The sequence below is a fragment of the Lutra lutra genome, chromosome 1 (genome assembly GCF_902655055.1).
Source record: "Lutra lutra chromosome 1, mLutLut1.2, whole genome shotgun sequence".
Taxonomy (NCBI): Eukaryota; Metazoa; Chordata; class Mammalia; order Carnivora; family Mustelidae; genus Lutra; species Lutra lutra.
The window spans coordinates 87,313,469-87,332,893 of NC_062278.1; the positions used below are offsets into that span (position 1 = coordinate 87,313,469).

The window sequence follows — 19,425 nt, forward strand, 5'->3', positions numbered from 1 at the left end:
AATTTTATGAAAGAAATTGTTTTAATATTATGAAAGTAAATAGTTTGTAAAGTTATCGAAAGAGCTAATGATAAATATTAGAATTGGAAGATGTTGACAGAAATGCTTATTATATGACTTGCAGTGTTGATGTGGTTGAAAAAGAGGTAAGAGGATAAAGGAACTGGGTGTGTAGACTTAATTTTGTGGTCTTAAAAAAAAAAACAATTGGATATCCATCTGGACCAAAAAAAAAAAAAAAAAAAGAGCATCTTAACTTCCCTCTCACACCATCGAGAAAAATGGATTCCAAGTGGATTGCAGATCTAAATGTGAAAAATAGAATAGTAAAGCTTATAGAAGAAAACATAGTTCATCTTCAGCATAGCAAATATTTCTCAGACTGTACACAAATAGCACTAACTATGAAGGAAAATGTTGATAATTGTACTAAATGAAAATTAAGAACTTCTTTAAGTGAAAACCACTACTAAAGGGAATGAAAAGGCAAATCACACTGGGAGATGACATTTGCTTTACATGAATTCAATAAAGGGGAGATATGTAAGGAATTCTTATAAATCAACAAGAAAAAGAACATAGTAGAAAAATGACAACAACTTAATAGGGACTTTTCAAAAAAATTCTAGTGACTAATAAACTTATGAAAAATGTGTTCAACTTCCTTAGTCATCAGAGAAAGTAAACTTAAATCACAGTGTGATAGATAGCACCATAACCAGAAAGAACTGTGCTGGTAAATGTGGGACAATGGGCTTTCTGAAGGGGGAAAAAAAAGTGTGGTGTGTATATCACAAACTGACAAATAATTTTTAAAAATTCAACATAATAGGTATTCTGTATGCTAAATTCCATATAGTCAACTGATTTTTATTGAACACTTTTATTGATTTTTGCTGAACTCTAGTATCCATATCTGTTTGTAATTCAACCATGCTTTGATAATTTTTTAGCTATTCACAACATATCTGCTACAAATATGACACTTTTGAGTTTAACCTGCATTACTAACATTTCCCCATCACTTTCTTATGTCTATATAAATCAACAGTATAATAAATCAAGCCTTGATAAGTAGCATTTCTCAGTTTCTATGGTGTGAACACTCCACCGTAGTCAATTTCATATTACCCACAAAAAACTGCTGAAGACATGCATAGTGGTGCACCATTATATAGGATTTCCACCATGCAAACACAATTGATTTAAATAACCTTAATAGCATTGATGATAGTCAGATGTAGTAAAATAGGAAATAATGAAATCTGAATACTTATTACCTTTGTTTTAATATAACTTACTTAAATTTATAATTTAATTTTTAATAATGCTTGTGTTTAACAATGCTTGTGTTTAACAACAAAATTATTGAAAATTTAACCACTGGCTAACTGGTTATGAGCCAACTCTAGCATACTCTTCAACCTACCAGAAGAAAAAAGACAGTCAATACCAAGGGAGGCCCTATGACCTGATAATTCAATTCCTAGATATACAACAGGAATGCACACAAATATTCACCAAAGATACATACAAGAATGTTCACAGCAGCACTGTTCATAGTAGCCCTCAGCTAAAAGCAACTCCAAGTCTATCAATAATAGGATAAATAAATCACATTGTATTCCGTGAGAATAAACCAACTATTTTTACATGTACCAATATGGATGAATCTCATAAATGTAAAGTTGAGTGAAAGAAGCCAGACCTAAGGTATAGATACTGTATGTTTACATTTATATAAAGCTCAGAAATAGGCAAAATTGATCTACAATTGATCTAACACAAGTAGAGTGAATACCTCTTGGGGTTAGGGTTCAAGGAGGGCACCTAGTGTCCTGGTTATGTTCTTTTTCTTAACCTAATCTTTTTTTTTTTTTTTTTTTTTAAGTAATCTCTACCCTTGAACTCACAGTCCCAAGATCAAAAAGCCCTTGTTCTATCAACTGAGCCAGCCAAGCACCCCATGTTCTTTTTCTTATCGGGAATTGTTTATACAGATGTGTCCAGTTTGTGAACATTCATCAAACTATAGAACTTGAGACCTGTGTGCTTTTCCATGGTTGTTGAATTTTAGTAAAATGTTCACTTTAAAACACTTTTATTTTATTTTTTAAAAGATTTTACTTACTTAATACAGAGAGAGAGAACAAGCAGGGGGAACAGCAGGCAAAGGGAAAATGAGAAGCAGGCTCCCCACTGAGCAGGGAGTCCGATGTGGGGCTCAATCCTAGGACCCTGGGATCATGACCTGAGCTGAAGGCAGATGCTTAACCGACTGATCCACCCATGTGTCCACTTTAAAACATTTTTAAATGTGATCTCTCAATTTCAAAAAAAATACAATTGACCTAATTGGTAATTCCAAGGTAAAAGTAAATTGGTTGATTTAATTATATCTGAAGGAGCAGGGGAGTAGAAACCAGAAGGTTAGGTAATGGAGTCCCATTATCTAACCATGAGACCATGTGAAAGGGATTTTATTCCTTTTGTGACTCATCCTTTCTGCTACAAAATAGTAGTATTGGTGAATTACGCAAACCAGAATATGATTGAAAGAAAAAGCTTATCAAATATCTGTATTAACCTTAAAAATATCTAAATACTTTATGAAGCTAAATTATGGCAAAGAGTGCTATATCCAAAAAAGTCTATGTTTTTCCTAAAAATATAGCTTTAATGATAAGAGTGAAGTAGCTATTTAAAAAGTTTTCAAAGACATAATAACCTTATACATCTTTCCCTTTGGCCTGGATCCAGAGAGGGAAAACAGCTGCAGGCCAATAAAATGAAAAGGAGAGGAGTGTCTCTTGGTGAAAGATATGGGTAAATGGTTAAATGAATATTGGAAATGGAGTGAAGTTTCCACCAGCTGTAAACACAGGGGAAGGCAAGCAGCAGCTTTCTGCAGAGTGGAAGTTAATTTAACAGCGTATGTTGCAGATAAAAATATTTTACAGAGATTATTCATTCCTATAGGTTTATACCTACATTTTCAAATTAGTATCACATTACTTTTGAAGGCTTTCTCCTCCCATAGATAACATATCAAAATATTATATAAAATAAGACATTTGATTCTGTTGTTACCCCAAGACCTGCTAGAAGTTTTACTGCTACAGCACATTTGACATTTCATAAATATTTATGCCCACTTTGACCTAGACTTGCCTTTTTGTGGGAGTTACCTAACACTTTACTAAAATTGCCATTTCAGACCTAGTCTTGCACACATGGTGCTGAAGCAGTGTGGGACGTGGTCTTGCTTGGGAACCTTGGGTTAAGAATATGTGATATGTATAAAAGAGTATTTGTTGTAGATGGACATGATGGAAAGAGATCCTTTCTTAAAGATTCCTGTGAGCCTTACATTTTGGTCCAGGGTGAGCACCACTGAGCACCCGTTTGGCAATAATCCTACACATCTCCTCTGAAAAGATCTCGGGATTTTAATCAACAATCAAAGACCTTGGAATTCTTTCAGACATTTGGCTCTGCACACATAACCAAGTTCATGTGAACAAGAGGCTCAGATCAATGAACAACCAGATGCAGACATCATCTGGGTAAGTCGAACAAGGTTTATGTATTTAGAAGGCAGCATGAAGTCGAAGCAGGTATGGTATACGGTGGAGAGGTTGGCTCTCATTTCCTATGAACAGACAGAAGTGCCTTCAGAAAGGCCACACCAACGGACACACAGTTGAGGATGGTCAGTCTGAGCGAATGAAGTTCACATTCTACCTTTCAAAGCTCAACTGCCATTTCAGACCTAGTCTTGCACACATGGTGCTGAAGCAGTGTGGGACGTGGTCTTGCTTGGGAACCTGCTGGAAACAACTGTACCGTGGCCAGGGATATCTCACTTATCCCAGAGTCCTATGGCACAAACAAGGCTTGCAGGTGTAGAGTACCTGGTACTTGTGCTCCTAGATAAACTTTGCATTCTTTACTCTAACCTCTCCAAACTAAAACAGCTTGGGTCAGATAGAATCCTGGTTTCCATGCTGGGGAGCAGAGCAAGAATCCATTACCCTGATGGACTGAGCATCATGGTAATGCACCATTGGACCAGCCCTAGGGGCCTAGTCTACAAGTCCTGACTTACTTAGGTTGACAAGGAATCATAAGACTGAAGGAGGAAAAAGAAGACTACAAAATATCTGCCCCAGCCACAGACTGTTGCATTATGTAGTCACTAGCTGTTATAAAACAGCTTTTCTACATCATTATTTTCCACGTGGTTTTATTTAACTTTGTTCATTTGTTTTTGCCTTCTAAACCTCTTCATTGAGCTATGAGGAAAATTCTATCTGGTCATCCTTTCATCAGGTGAAATAACCATTTGGACATGTACTTCCTTTCAACCCAGTCAACCCAGTTTGATTTATTTATTTTTAAAGATTTTATTTATTAATTTGTCAGAGAGAGAGAGAGAGCAAGCACAAGCAGGGGTAGTAGTGACAGGCAGAGGGAGAGGCAGGCTCCCCTCTGTGCAAGGAACCTGATGCAGGATTTGATCCCAGAACTCCAGGATCATGACCTAAGCCAACTGAGCCACCCAGGAGTGCCTCAACCCTGTTTTAAATGATAGGATATGAAGTTGCAGTATCTCCATGCAATCCCAGCAATTCGGATTCATCATTGGATTCATCCATAATGTTTAAATTGGGGAAGAATTGCTAGATGTTACTCATCTCTGCCTAAAGCTTAGCCTACCTCAACTACTTTTCTGTGCTGAAACTCTTCTTTATCTTGGATCATTCTGCTAAGGCAGAAAGCTGATTAGAATCCGGAGCCAGGTTCAAACCCTGCCTTTACCACCTTCTAGCTTTGTAATCTTTGTTAGGTCCCATAGACCTTGATCTTTGCTTTCCTCTTCAGTAAGGTGGGATTAAATTACCTCATGGATTTGTAATGACAGTTAAGATAATGTTTGCAATCTTGACTTGAACAGTGCTTGACACATAGTCTATGTTCAGTAAATATAAACGGAGTCTAAATCTGACAGTTTGGTCTTTTGGAATATATAGTGTATGCCAAAATTCTTTATCATCTGCAATTTTTACTGCCAAGGTTGGGTTTTACTGAAAACTTCTACATTTCAGCAATAAATTAATTGCCAGGATTTTAGAGGATGAGTTTGTTATGTTCTGAACAAAAATAAAAATGCTTGCAGCTAAAAGCATTTCCTTGTTTGTGAAACTAGGCTTGTGACTACATGCCAAGCAACTCAAAAATACATATTATATTCTGGGCCACCACTTACTTTCTTGGAAGCTTCTTGAGAAAGTTAATGAATGTATCCAAGAGTTTGTTGAACTCAAGTAAATTTTCACTGAGGTGTTGGCTTGCTCACTTTGTTAGATGGATTAAAGGTTATGGGAGGGGGCATAGTTGACTGTGTGGCTGATGGACTAGGAAACAGTGAGCCTGCACGATAACGCAGGCAAGGAAAATCACTCCACATAGGGATTAAGATTTTAATTGGTTTCTCAAGGCACTTGCAGACTCTATTCAAGAACTAATTCTGAATTTATAGGAATAGTGGAGGAGTGCAGCCATGACCATTTAGGGCTTTCTATTTTACATTTATAAATATTAATTGAACACATTACCACTGTTCTAAAAATGGTCTAATAAATATTTACCAAGATTAGCTGGTTATTAGACTTCTTAACTTAGTGCTTCCAACTGTGTTAATTTTGGCAATGAATGTGCAAATTACTAAGCTTGTTTAAAGATTCTAAACTTGGAAGGGACAGAGATGGGGAAATAGATGTTTGAAAATTAGCAAGAAAGGGACAGGACGGTTGCGGGCCATGGCTCAACTCTCCGCATCTAGTTCCGCCCAGTCTCCATGAGGTCATGTAATCAAGGTTCACCTGATTTCGGGCACTGGCCCTGATCTTCTGAGCTAACTGAGGCAAGGAAGCAGGGACTTCGGGAAGTTGTACAGGTGTCACCTAGTTGAGTGCCCAGGGGAGCGGGGACCACAATGCTAGCAGCAATAGATAAGAGAATGATGTCTGTAGGCTTGACTGGGCGAGCTGGCTCTGCTGTGTGATGTTGGGTGGTGTTCCTGGCTGCATGGCCCAAGTCTGGTCCTTCACCTTCCTTTGTCTTCTGGGGCCTACCAAGCACGTGTTCACAAACTCCTTTCTGCCAAATAAGCCAGAGTCAGTGTCTCTTGTTTGTAACTAGGAATTTTATGCAATGGAGCAATTAATTCAATTTTTTTAAAAAAGCTATGTTAGGTTGTTGAAATTTTCATGGATTGGATTTGGTGTGGCCAGCTTAAGACTTCTCTGATAAATTATAAGCTCCTTTATAAATGAAGTGGAAAAATAGAAAATATGAAGAGAATCCATACAAGTTAGGTTTCTTCATTTTTTTCTTCTTATTGTCAAAGTAATACATCATTTGAATATTTTAAAACAGTGTTTTTAACAGAGGAATAATTATCTAATAATTATTTTAACACACTGTTATAGGTTCAAAGAAAATGCAAGGGTCGAGGTGGAATGGCTAATACAAAGGGTGCACACGACTAGCGTGCTGGATCTCGTGGTACACTATGGTGCTCGTGAGAAGCTGGCTAGAGAGTGCATGTTTCCTAATACCTGGACAAATAGTGTAGCCTGGTGAGAAAGACAAAGGAGACTTTTCCCTTTCTTTCTTCTAACACTCATGCCAATCAGTAAATGTTTATTTTAAGCAAAACTTTGTGCTAGCAATCTGGAAAAACTCAAAGAGTTATAAGTCACCTGAATGCCCTTGAAGGAAACACATTTATTCATTCATTTTTCAAATGTTTATTACATGCTACTATATTAGATACAATGGATACAAAGGTATACAAGGTGCAGCCTTTGTCCCCTGAGGCTTACGGTTAATAAGTACTATGGCTCCCATGACTAGACACCTGTGTGGCTTGATGATACACAGGAGCCTATTAGATATTTATTTACTTAATAGGTTATTTGTTTTTGGCTAACATTTTTTAGACATGTACAACCAATTACCATAGCCTATTTTTTTTAAATTGATATTCATTGCTCCATCTCGAGTTTGCAGATTTACGCAGTATATAATCAGCAAATTACGAATAAATTCAGATTATACATGTATGTTCCCAAAGGTGACATGTATAAATACATTAACTACAAGCATGGATCTAAAATTATGATTAACCTCATGGGGAACCTGGGTGGCTCAGTTGGTTAAGTCTCTGATTCTTGATTTCAGCTCAGGTCATGGCCTCAGGGTTGTGAGGGTGAGACGGGAATGGGGAGGGAGGCTCTCCTCCCTCTGCTCCTCTCCCCACCCACTGCCCCTGCTCACACACATGCATGTTCTCTCTCTCTCTGAAAAAATAAGATTATGACTAACCTCTTTTTAAAATGCAGAAATTTAAAATTATACTTTCTTTTTAAATGAAGACATTATATACTTCAAAAATCAAATTTGGCTTATATCAGGGATGGATGACAGCTACAGGATTGTACTCTTCAATGCCAATTACCTAATTTTTTTTTGTAATAGCAATGACATTAAAAGGAAATTACCTCCGCATTTTAATTGCCAATCTAGCATTGAAGAAAGTTTTGCAAAAAGGTAATGCAACCTTTGAAAGGCTTCAAACTCTAAATTAAAATCTGCTAAGCTCAGATTAAAATGGGAATGTTGCAGATGAAAAAGAAAGATACAGTTGGTTTATTGGATAAAATCAAAAGTTGTTGACATTTCTTTGAATGTTGATCTACTAAATTCTGTTTCTCTAAATATTTCTTTCTATTAGTTTTTCTTACTGGTACAAGTTATCTCAAATAGCTTACAAAGTTCTTCTTGGCAAAGCACTTCTATTTGCTGTAGAACAAAAACTGTTCTGTGTTGACTTAACAGTGTAAGTATTTCTGCTATAAAATTGTATCATGGCAGACATCTAATGATTTTTCCACTAAAACAAAATAGTATGGTATTTTTATTCTATCAGCATTGCATTTAAAAAAATGTTAATGTTAAACACAAAGAATTGTTATCTTATTTGGCCATGAGATACTGAGTTGGAAAAACCTACAGTTCTTTTGTGTTTCCCCTTTCCTCTCACACTACTGCCACACTCATAAAACTTCTGATACTTCTGGTCATCAAATCTGTGGAGGGTCCCCCATACCAAGCAATTCTTCAGGACACCTGCTGGGTATCCTACAATTTAACTCAATTCTGACACTATCTACCTGGAGGCAATGTCAGAAGATAGTGTCAGATCCCACAGGTTAAAGGCTCAGTCCCACAAGACTGCTCTCACCCCACTTCAGACGTCAATCTTGAGTAGTAGGTCCTCAGCTTATCCACAATTTCTGTCTGATGTGGCTACAAATCAGTGGTTCCCACCACCCACTCCCTGGATTAATAGAACCAAGCAGCTCACAGAACTCAGGGAAATGCTTACTTAAGTTACCAATTTATTAAAGGATATGATTGAGGATACAGGTAAATATCCATATAAAAAGATACATAGGGTGAAGTCTGGCAGGGTTCTGAGCACAGGAGCTTCTGTCCTCATGATATTGGGGTGATTCGCCCTCCCAGTATGTGGATATGTTGACCTACCTGGAAGCTCTCTGAAACCACAACTGCTGGGACTTTATAGAGGCTTCCCTCACATAGGCAGATAAATTATTGACTCCATTTCCAGCCCTCCTCCCCTCTGGAGGATGCGGGTCAGTGAAGCCAAAGAATTCAAGCTTCTAATAATGACTTGGTCTTTCTGATAACCACCCCCATCCAGGAACCAAAGAGAATCCCACCCAGAATCACCTCAATAGGACAAAAATGCTCCTAGTGCTCTTATCATTTAGGAATTTACGAGAGTTTTAGGAGTCCTGTGTCGGGGACTGGGGATGAAGACCAAATATTTCTTCTTATACATCTGAGTGCTACAGATAATAATTTAGATCTTGTATTACGAGTGAAAGCCTAGACAGAGAATGCAGAATTGAAGTTTCAAGGTCGAAGAGCCACAAAAGTTGAAATAATCAAGTGTTTTAGCAACTTGGAAAGAGATTGAAGGCACTTAAGTATCTTAACATCTGAGTCAAAAGCTGGGCTTTCCCGCTAGCTGGGTATCATACCTTGCTAAGTAACCTCCTTGAGCTTCAGCTCCTCCACCTGTCAGATGGGGATCACTACCCACTTCTCAGAATTGTGAAAATTAAATAGTGAGTGTAAGGTGTCTGGCGTGTCACATGGTAATTTAATAAATATCTGTTCTGTATCTTCCTCTTCTCTAAGAGTTTAAGATCTAGCTGGGACTATAAGCTGTACACCCAGGAGGGGATAAAGAAAAATCTAAGAGTTAAGCCACAACTCACATACACGGAGGTGGCTGGAGAAGATGATCTTTAATGTCCCTTCCAGCTCTAAACATCGACTATTCTATGACAGCTGTATGAGAGGTGTCATGGGGCAATGCATGACGAATCGGCAATTGGAAAGTGCAGACAGTAAGTGCTGTGAGGTCAAAGATGGGAGCATCTGCCCTGGGCTGGAATGGTTTTGGAAGACCATTAAAAAATTCTGAGCCGTCTGAGCTACAACAAAAGCCCAATTCAATTAGGAGAGCAACTGGCCAGAATCTGATTATAATACAAATGCAGGCCTAGCTGAGGAGAATAAGAAACATGAAATACTGTAGAGAAAGAAGAAAGGAAAATGCAGGGTCAGCAATTTGGTTTCTGAAACACACACAGAATATTAAGTAGCTATCATGTTTTTCATCCTTATAATAGTCTTTTAAGGTTGGCAAAGTATATCAGCCCTGTTGAGAATCTCCCAAGAGTGAGGAATTTGTTCGAAATGCGTTTGGTTACAAATAATAAAAAATCTGCCCAGCGTTGGTTAAAAAAAAAAAAAACCACACACACTTTTTTTTTCTTAAATAGAAAGAACTCTAAAGGTGAATAGCCCAAGGTTGGAGCCACCTCATAATGACACAGTCAAGACACAGATTCTTTCTAGCTCTCTGCCTCAGCATCCTTAACGTGACTGTATATACCCTTAGTTGCTTTCTGGTCGGGTAAGGCATCACATTTGCATTCCCGACAGGAAGCAGACAGAAAGGCAAAGGAGCAAAGAAGGAGGGCAAAAGGGCATATCCATTGAGCCTGTGTCTCTTTATTAAGAAAGCTGAAGTTCTCCTGGAAAATTGCCCAGTAGACTTCCCCTTCTAACCTGCTGGCCGAAATTGTACCTCATGGTTGTTCTGAGTGGTAAGAATACTGGGGAGATGGGGTTTGTCAGGCAGACAACAGTGTAGACAAAAGTATTGAAGCCTTAGGGAAAAAATGACCACCAGAGATAAAAGCAGGGTGCTGTTTTACTTAAACAGAAAATTTTACCCTATTTTTAAAATAAATCAGACGTTTTAAAACTTTGTAATAATTATAGATTCACATGCATGTGTAAGACAACACAGAGAGATCACCTGGATCCTTTAATCTGTCCCCGCAAAGGGTTACATCTGGCAAAACTGAAAGTACATTATCACAACTAGGATATTGACTTGGATATAATCAAAATACAAATCATTTCCATCACCACAAGGATCCTTCATGTTGTCCTTTTACAGCTGCACCTACTTCCCTCCTGCCCTTTCCTTCATTCTTAATTTCTAGCAACCACTCAACTGTTCTCCAGCTCTCTAATTTTGTCATTTCAAGAATGTTACATAAATGGAATCATATGGCATGTAACCTTTTGGAAATGGCTTTTTCACTCAGCATAATTCTCTGGAGAATCTGGAGATTCAGGTTGTTGTTTTGTACAATAGTTTATTTCTGATTATTGCTGAATGGTATATCATGGAGTGGATGTAACACAGTTTATTCACTTGTTGAAAAATATCTGGGTTGTTTTGGCTATTGCAAAAAGAAAAAAAAGCTGCTATCTACATTGGTGTATAGGTCTTTATGTAAACATAAGTTTTGATTTCATCAGGATAACTGCCTAGGAGTACAATAACTAGATGTTTGGTAGTTGCATTTTTAATGCAAAAAGGTTGGTTAAGAAACTTCTAGGTTTTTTCCTAGAGTGGCTATACCATTTTGCATTCTCACCAGCCGTGTGTGAGTAGTCAGGGTCTTTGCATCCTTGCCAACATATGGTATTATCACTATTTTTTATTTTAGCTATTCTGATAGATGGGTAGTAATATCTCATTGTGGTTTTAATTTGCTTACTCCTGATTTAAACATCTTCATATCTGCTTGTTTGACTACTGGATATCCTCCTCAGTGAAATGTCTCTTCATGGTTTTTTGTTTTGTTTTGTTTTTTGCCCATTTTCTAATTGGATTGTTTTTTCGCTTATAAATTTTGAGAGTTCTTTATTTTATTTTATTATTTTTAAAGGTCTTTTTTTTTTAAAGATTTTATTTATTTATTTGACAGACAGAGATCACAAGTAGGCAGAGAGGCAGGCAGAGAGAGGGAGGAAGCAGGCTCCCCGCCGAGCAGAGAACCTGATGTGAGGCTTGATCCCAGGACCCTGGGATCATGACCTGAGCTGAAGGCAGAGGCTTCAACCCCTGAGCCACCCAGGCGTCCCTAAAGTTTATTTTTAAAAAACCACATCCAATGTGGGGCTCAAACCCATGACCCTGAGATCAAGAATTGCTGTCTTCCAACTGAGCCAACCAGGAGCTCTAAGAGTTCTTTATATGTTGAAGATCCTGGTCTTTGGTTGGATATGCTTTGAACATATTTTCCCCTTACTACGTTGAGTCTTTGAGTCCACGAAAAGAGTATGTCTCTTCACTGATTTAGATCTTTGTTTTCTTTCTTTAGCATTTTGTACTTCTCAGCATACAAGTTTTGTGCACATTTTGTTAGATTTACCTATGTTTTCATTTTTCATTTTTTTTAAGCAATTGTAAACAGTATTTTATTTTTAATTTTGGTGTCACATTTTCATTGTTAATATATATAAATACAGCTTTTTTTTATTATTTAACACTGTACAATACACTCATTAGTTTTTGATGTAGTGTTCCACAATTCATTGTTTGCATATAACCCCCAGTGCTCATTGCAATACATGACCACCTTAATACCCATCACAGGGCTAATCCATCCCCCCACACCCTTCCCCTCTGAAACCCTCAGTTTGTTTTCCGGAGTCCATAGTCTCTCATGGTTTGTCTATCCCTCTGATTTCCCCAAATATAGCTGCTTTTTTAAAAAGATTTTTTTTAAAGATTTATTTATCTATTTTTGAGAGAGAGGGAAAGCACACATGTGTGCGCACACACATGTACTCACAAGTGTTAGTGGGGGGGAGTGGTAGGGGGAGAGGGAAAGAGAGAATCCTCAAGCAGATTCCTTGCTGAATGTGGACCCTGAGATCATGATCTAAGCCAAAACCAAGAGTTGGACGCTTAACTGATTGAGCCACCCAGGACCCTCAGATACAGTTGATTTTTAATGTTTACCTGTGACCTGATGAACTCACTTCTTAGTTCTAGGAGGGATTTTTCTGTTTTGTTTTTTGTTTTCTAGATTCCTTGGGATTTTTCTATTTATGCAATCATGTCATTTGCATTTGAGGGCACTTTTATTTCTTCCTTTCCGATATGTTTACTTATTTCCTTTCCTTGCCTTATTACACTAAACAGACCTTTCAGCACTATATTGTACAGGAGTGGAAAGTGTGAACATGCTTGCCTTTTTTCCAGTCTTAGGGGAGGAAGCATTCAATCTTTTACCATTGAGTATAAAGTTACCTATTGGGTTTTTGTTGGTACTCTTTATCAAGTTGAACAAGTTTTGCTCTATTTTTATTTTACTAAGAATTTTTACCCTGAATGGTTGTTGAATTTTATTAAATGCTTCTTCTGCATCAGTTGATATGATCATGTGATTTTATTTTTTTAGCGTGTCAATATGGTGGATTACATTGACTTTCTAGTATTGAACCAGGCTTGTATCCATGGAATGAAGTCCACTTAGTCATGGTGTATAATTCTTCGTATGTATTGCTGAATTCTACTTGCTAATATTTTGTTAAAGATTTTTGCATCTATATTTATGAGGGTATTGTTCTGTAGTTTTAGTTTTCTTTTCCTTCCTTCTTTCCTTCTTACTTTCCTTCCTTTCTTTTTTTGTATTGTCTTTGTATGGTTTTGGTATAAAGGTAATAAAATTTCAAAAAAAACTTTCAGAAAATGAATTGGAAAATGTCACCTTCTATTTTCTGAAAGAGATTTTGTAGAATTAATACTAGTTCTTTTTTAAACATCTAGTAGAATTCTCTAGTGAATTATCTGGAAGGTTTTTTGGGGGGGAGGTGGGACTTTTTAATTACAAATTCAATTTCCTTACTAATTATTGGGTTATTCAGATCATCTACTAAATTTGGGATAAGTTGTGGTGGTTTGTGCTTTTTGAGGAACTGCACTATTTCACCTAAGTTTTCAAATTTGGTGTGTGGATTTGTTCATAGTGTTCCCTTATCAGTCTCTGACACTGCCAGTTATCTAAATCTTCAAGATATTAAAAAACATTATATTTAACATCAATTTTTAATTCCTTATAGAAAACACCCTCAGAGCCGTCTTATTGGTCCAGTCTAGAGCCATATTATTTGTTTGTTTGTTGTATATTTATTTATTTTTAAGAAAGAGAGCATGAGGAGGGAAGGGATAGAGGGAGAGGGAGAGACAGAATCCCAAGCAGGCTCCACACTAGGTGCCCAACTCCACGACGCTTAGATCATGACTCAAGCAGAAATCAAGAGTTGGATGCCCAACTGACTGAGTCACCCAGGAGCGCCTGGAGCCATTTTCCTGCACCCTCTGTGTAGCACAAAACTGTCACCTTGGGATTTTGCTAAACTTCTCTCCTGTTTCTTATGTCTTGTGCCTTCTTTTTTCTTGGTCTATACCTATCAGTAACTTCCTCAGAAAGGTACAACTGAAAATATCTTTATTATACACTTACATTTTATTGATAATTTTGGCTGAGAATACAATTCAAGTTTGGAAATAATTTTACTTCAGAGTTTTCAAAATATTTCTCCATTGCTTTTTTGTTTCTGGCATTGCTGTTGCAAGTTTGAAGCTATTCTGATCTAGATCCCCAGTATGTGACTTGTTTTTTCCCTTTATGAGTTTCCAGGATCTTCCTTTGATCACCAGTGTTCTAAACCTCATGACAATGATATCTGGTATATACCTATTTATATCCATTTTGCTAAGAATATGTTAGATCCTTTTTTTAAAAAATTTATTTATTTATTTGACAGACAGAGATCACAAGTAAGCTGAGAGTCAGGCAGAGAGAGGGAGAAGCAGTCTCCCCGCCAAGCAGAGAGCCCGATGTGGGGCTTGATCTCAGGACCGCGAGAGCATGACCTGAGCGGAAGGCAGAAGCTTAACCCACTGAGCCACCCAGGTGCCCCTAGATCCTTTTAACTTGTAAATTCATGTTGTTACATTTTGGAAAATATTTCTTGGATTAGTTTTTCAATAATAATTTTTATAGTAATTTTGGAGAATAATTGGGAGACCATAATCAACTAACTGAAAATTGTCCCAAAACAAATCAGCTACAGATACAGACATTTTAGAAAGTACTTTTTCTGACACCTAAATTTGGTTACATATACTCCCTGTACATCCTTAGAATCTGCCCTGAAAAATCAACTTTAGATGCTAAAGAATGCCCACATAATACAAGCAAGTTCATTTCTAAACAGTTTTGAAAGGCACATTTTCCCCATCATCTCCAGACTGGCTGGGCACTGCAAGTAGAGTTTTGATGTCTTCTCTGTTCTTGCTTTGGAGTGAAATGAGAAAACAGCATTAGCAATCTTTGAGATCACCTGAGAGGAAAAGGTGAGGAGGATTTCATGATGAAAGGGACAATGACATGGTAGCAATTACTGAAAAGAAGAATTAGAGGAAAAATGTTAGCTTCATTTCTTCAGATTCTTAGTTCTTTTGGACCCGGCACATATAAAGTTTTTTGTTGTTGTTGAAATTTATTTTGGTGTTTCTAAATTTGTTCATTTCTATCTTTTACTTTGTTCATCTTCTCTTTTATGGAACCTGGAAAATATAGCACTATAAAATATTTCTTCATCTATTACGTAGTAGTAGTTCTCTTCCATCATTAACACCTTGAAGCTACATGTCATTCAGTGATTACATCTCTCTCTCTCTTCTTTAAAGATTTTATTTATTTACTTGACACAGAAAGAAAGCACAACTAGGCAGAGCAGCAGGCAGAGGGAAAGGGAGAAGTAGGCTCCCCATTGAGCATGGAGACTGATGTGGGGCTTGATCCCAGGATCCTGGACCCTGGGATCATGACCTGAGCCAAAGGCAGATGTTTAACTGACTGAGCCACCCAGGTGACCCACATCTTTTTAAAACTACAATAGGGGCACCTAGGTGGCTCAGTCAGTTGAGCATCTGCTCTTGATTTTGGCTGGGGTCGTGATCTCAGAGTCATGGGATTGCCCTACATAGGGCTCCTCACTCAGCACAGAATCTACTCCTATCCCTCTGCCCTCTCCCAAACCTCCCCCCACTCTCTCATTCTCAAATAAATAAATCTTAAAAAAAAAAAAAACTACAGTAAAACATTACAAATTCAATCAATACCAATTTTGGAATCTGTAAAAGTGATTTCTTGAGTATTATTGTAATTTTATTATTTTTTCTGTTTTATTTATTGTGATTCAATGTGAGTTTTTTTGTATTTTTAAAACTTTTGTTGAAGTAAAATATATATACATGGATCATATTATAGCTAAATGAATTTCACAATGAACACTCAATTTCAGTGTTTATAATTTTTCTTTCTTTTTTTTTTTTTTTTTTGAGACAGAGAGCATGAGTGGAGGGGCAGGGGCAGAGAGAGTAGGAGAGAGAATCTTAAGTAGACTCCACACACAGTGTGGAGCCCAGTGATCATGACTTGAGCTGAAATCAAGAGTCAGATGCTTAACTGACTGAGCCACCCAGGTGCTCCAGGAAATCCATTTTAATGCCAAGGTCAAACACACAGAATTTAAGTTTGTAAACACAAACTAAAGCAAAGATTTGAATAAGGACAGAGATCCTGAATATAAGGACTATGGGACAATAGAACTCATTTTTCTAAGATGAGATTTGAGGGTTAAGTAAGAAGTACAAAACAAACTTCTCTCTGGTATAATTTGCCCGTGTTACCTATTCTGAGGCCAATCTTAGCAAGCTCATCCTAGGTTTGCAGCAGAGACATTTGACACCAAGCACTTACTTCTGACATCTGGAGATCTTCTCAGGAGGGGAGAGAACTGAGAGGAGAGATATAGGTACTTTCTGCCACATAAGTATTTCACTTGTCAAAAGCCTGTGGCCTCGGGGCGCCTGGGTCGCTCAGTGGGTTAAATCCTCTGCCTTCGGCTCAAGTCATGGTCCCAGGGTCCTGGGATTGAGCCCCGCATCAGGATCCCTGCTCAACGGGAAGCCTGCTTCCTCCTCTCTCTCTCTCTCTGCCTGCCTCTCCACCTACTTGAGATCTTTGTCTGTCAAATAAATAAATAAAATCTTAAAAAAAAAAAAAAAAGCCTGTGGCCTTTCTGTGCTAACAAGAGAGGGGTCCATATGAGGGTCCATATTGTTCTGGATTCCCATGGAACTTAAAGGAAACTTTCACAATGTCTGGAGCCCTGGACATCCTCCTGCAAAGGGAGGAGTATGCCCTATAATTCCTTCCAGCAGGAACCCACTTAGGTGGCACCAACACTGACTTCTAATTGAAACAGTACATCAGGACACCTGGATGGCTCAGTCGGTTAAATATCTGCGTTTGGCTCAGGTCATGATCCCAGGGTCCCAAATTGAGTCCCGCATCAGGCTCCCTGCTCAGTGGAGACCCTGCTTCTCCTTCTCCTGCTCCCCTGCTTGTGTGCTATTTCCCTCTCTCTCTGACGGATAAATAAATAAAATCTTAAAAAAAGAAAGAAAGAAAGAAACAGTACATCTACAAAAGAGAAAGCGATGGCATATCTCAAACCTGGAGAGATCCTATGAGGAGCTTCTGACAGCAACCATGCCATCGTTGCCATCAAAAACCTGGCTCATGTCAGTGTCATATCATCCAGGAACATGGGGTCTGCTGAACTTGACTGCTGCCACTGGAGCCACTCCGGTTGTGGCCGCCTTACTCCTGAAACCTTTGCTAACCAGGTCCAGGTGGCCTGCAGGGGGGCTGTGTCTCCTGGTGGTTATTATGGATCCCAGGGCTGAGCACCATCCTCTCACAGAGGGTAACCCGCCGGCCATCGCTCTGTGACCCAGACTCTCCTCTGTGCTGTGTGGATGGCGCCATCCCACACAACAGCATGGGGGGCTGACGCAGCGGGTCAGAGGCAGTGGATGCTGGCCCTGGGAAGTTCTGCACATGCATAGCCCTGTCTCCCATGAACCCCCATGGGAAGCCACCCCTGATCTCTCTTCCTAACAGAGAGCCTGAAGAGATTGAAAAGGAAGAGCAGGCCGTTGCTGCAAAGGCCATGACCAAGGAGGAATTTCCTGGTGAATGGGCTGCCCCAGGTCCCAGATTTACTGCTACTCAGCCCGACATCTCAGATTATGCAAAGGTGTGCAGGGAGTCCCTGTCCCTGTCCCGCACGCAGTTCCCAGCCAGGGCTTAGGACAGCTTTGCACTCCCACTGCTCAGGTCACTCAGTGCAGAGGAACAACCCCTGAGTTATCCTAAGCTGCTCTACCACAGACCCTTTTTTTTTTTTTAAAGATACTTGTTTGTCCATAAAAGACTCAATCTCAAAAAAACAGACTGAGGGTGGTGGGGATATGGACATTGGGGAGGGTATGTGCTATGATGAGTGCTATGAAATGTATAAACCTGGTGATTCACAGACCTGTACCCCTGGGGATAAAAATACATTATATGTTTATTAAAAAAATAAATTAATAAAAAAAGATAATTGTTTGTTTGTTTGTTTGTTTTGATGAGAGAGAGCAGGTAGAGTGAGCACTCAAGTGGGGGAGGGGCAAAGAGAGAGGAGAATCTCAAGCAGACCCCATGCTAAGGGCAGAGCCCAATGTAGGGCTCCATCTTACAACCCTGAGATCATGATCAGAGCCAAAGTCAAGAGTCTGATGCTTAACCAACTGAGCCATCCAGGCACCCCTCTTTCATAGACTCTTAAACAGGAAGTGAATCTCTCCTGAAAAGGAAATAAGGTTAATGGAAAATAAACAGTCTATTAAAAAAAAAAGAAAAAGAAAAAAAAAAAACAAACCTGTGGATAATAGATGTCCTGAGCCTCAGAAAGGCATGCAGCCCGGTGAAACATGGATACAGTTAGGTTAACTGTAGTTCAGGTTCCAGTTCTGCCACTTAACTTGCTATAGAACTCTCAGCAAATTACCTAAGCTTCTGGAAAATCACCCTGTCTGTAAAACATAAGCTCCACAAGGGATGTCTGTGTTGTTCACTGTTGTATATCCAGTGCCTAACAAGCCTGGCACTGTGGCACCTGGTGCCAAATCAAATAGGGTATTAAGGGACTATGTTGAGAAAAAAAAAAAGAACAGTCCCTGACATTCAGAAGCTGGCCTGTACTCACAGGTAGCCCACATTATTCTCCTGTTAGACAAAAACAACTTCACAAAATAGCCACCTCTGCCAAGGTTATTCCAACACCATATTAAAACGAGATAAAGCGGGGCACCTGGATGGCTCAGTGGGTTAAACCTCTGCCTTCAGCTCAGGTCATGATCTCAGGGTCCTGGGATCAAGCCCCGCATTCGGGCTCTCTGCTCAGTAGGGAGCCTGCTTCCTCGTCTCTCTCTCTCTCTCTCTGCCTGCCTCTCCACCTACTTGAGATTGAAATAAATAATATCTTTAAAAAAACAAAACAAAACAAAAAACCGAGATAAAGCAAGGCCACTGCATAATTTTGTATAACCATAGATAAATACAAGGTTACTGTGCCACCCACAAAATACCAAATACTCCCTCTCTTGGCCAAAACGAGTAATTGCTACTTCTTTACTAACAGCAGTCTGATCTTTTGCCTCTCTTCCTGTACATAAGATTTCTTGAGCTAGCCGCCCATAGAATTACCCCTACTTTCTGACAGCATCCAATCTAAAACAGACCCCTGCTTTCTTAAAGCCTCTCTCAAGTTACCCAAGAAGCCCAAATTCTGATAGATGTTTTCTTTTTTTACAGATTTTATTTTTTTATTTTAAGGATTTTATTTATTTATTTGAGAGAGAGAGAATGAGCAAGCAAGAGAGAGCTCAAGTGTAAAGGGGGTGGCAGGGGAGGCGCAGACGGAAAAACAGATCTCCCTGCTGAGCAGGGAGCCTGATGGGGATGGTGGTCTCCAACGGAAGACCCT

General features: G+C 38.8%; 1 pseudogene; it reads left to right on the top strand.

The window, feature by feature from the left end:
- Positions 1 to 3,602: 3,602 nt before the first annotated feature.
- Positions 3,603 to 17,771, top strand: LOC125098970 (40S ribosomal protein SA-like; annotated as a pseudogene).
- The last annotated feature ends 1,654 nt before the right edge of the window (positions 17,772 to 19,425 follow it).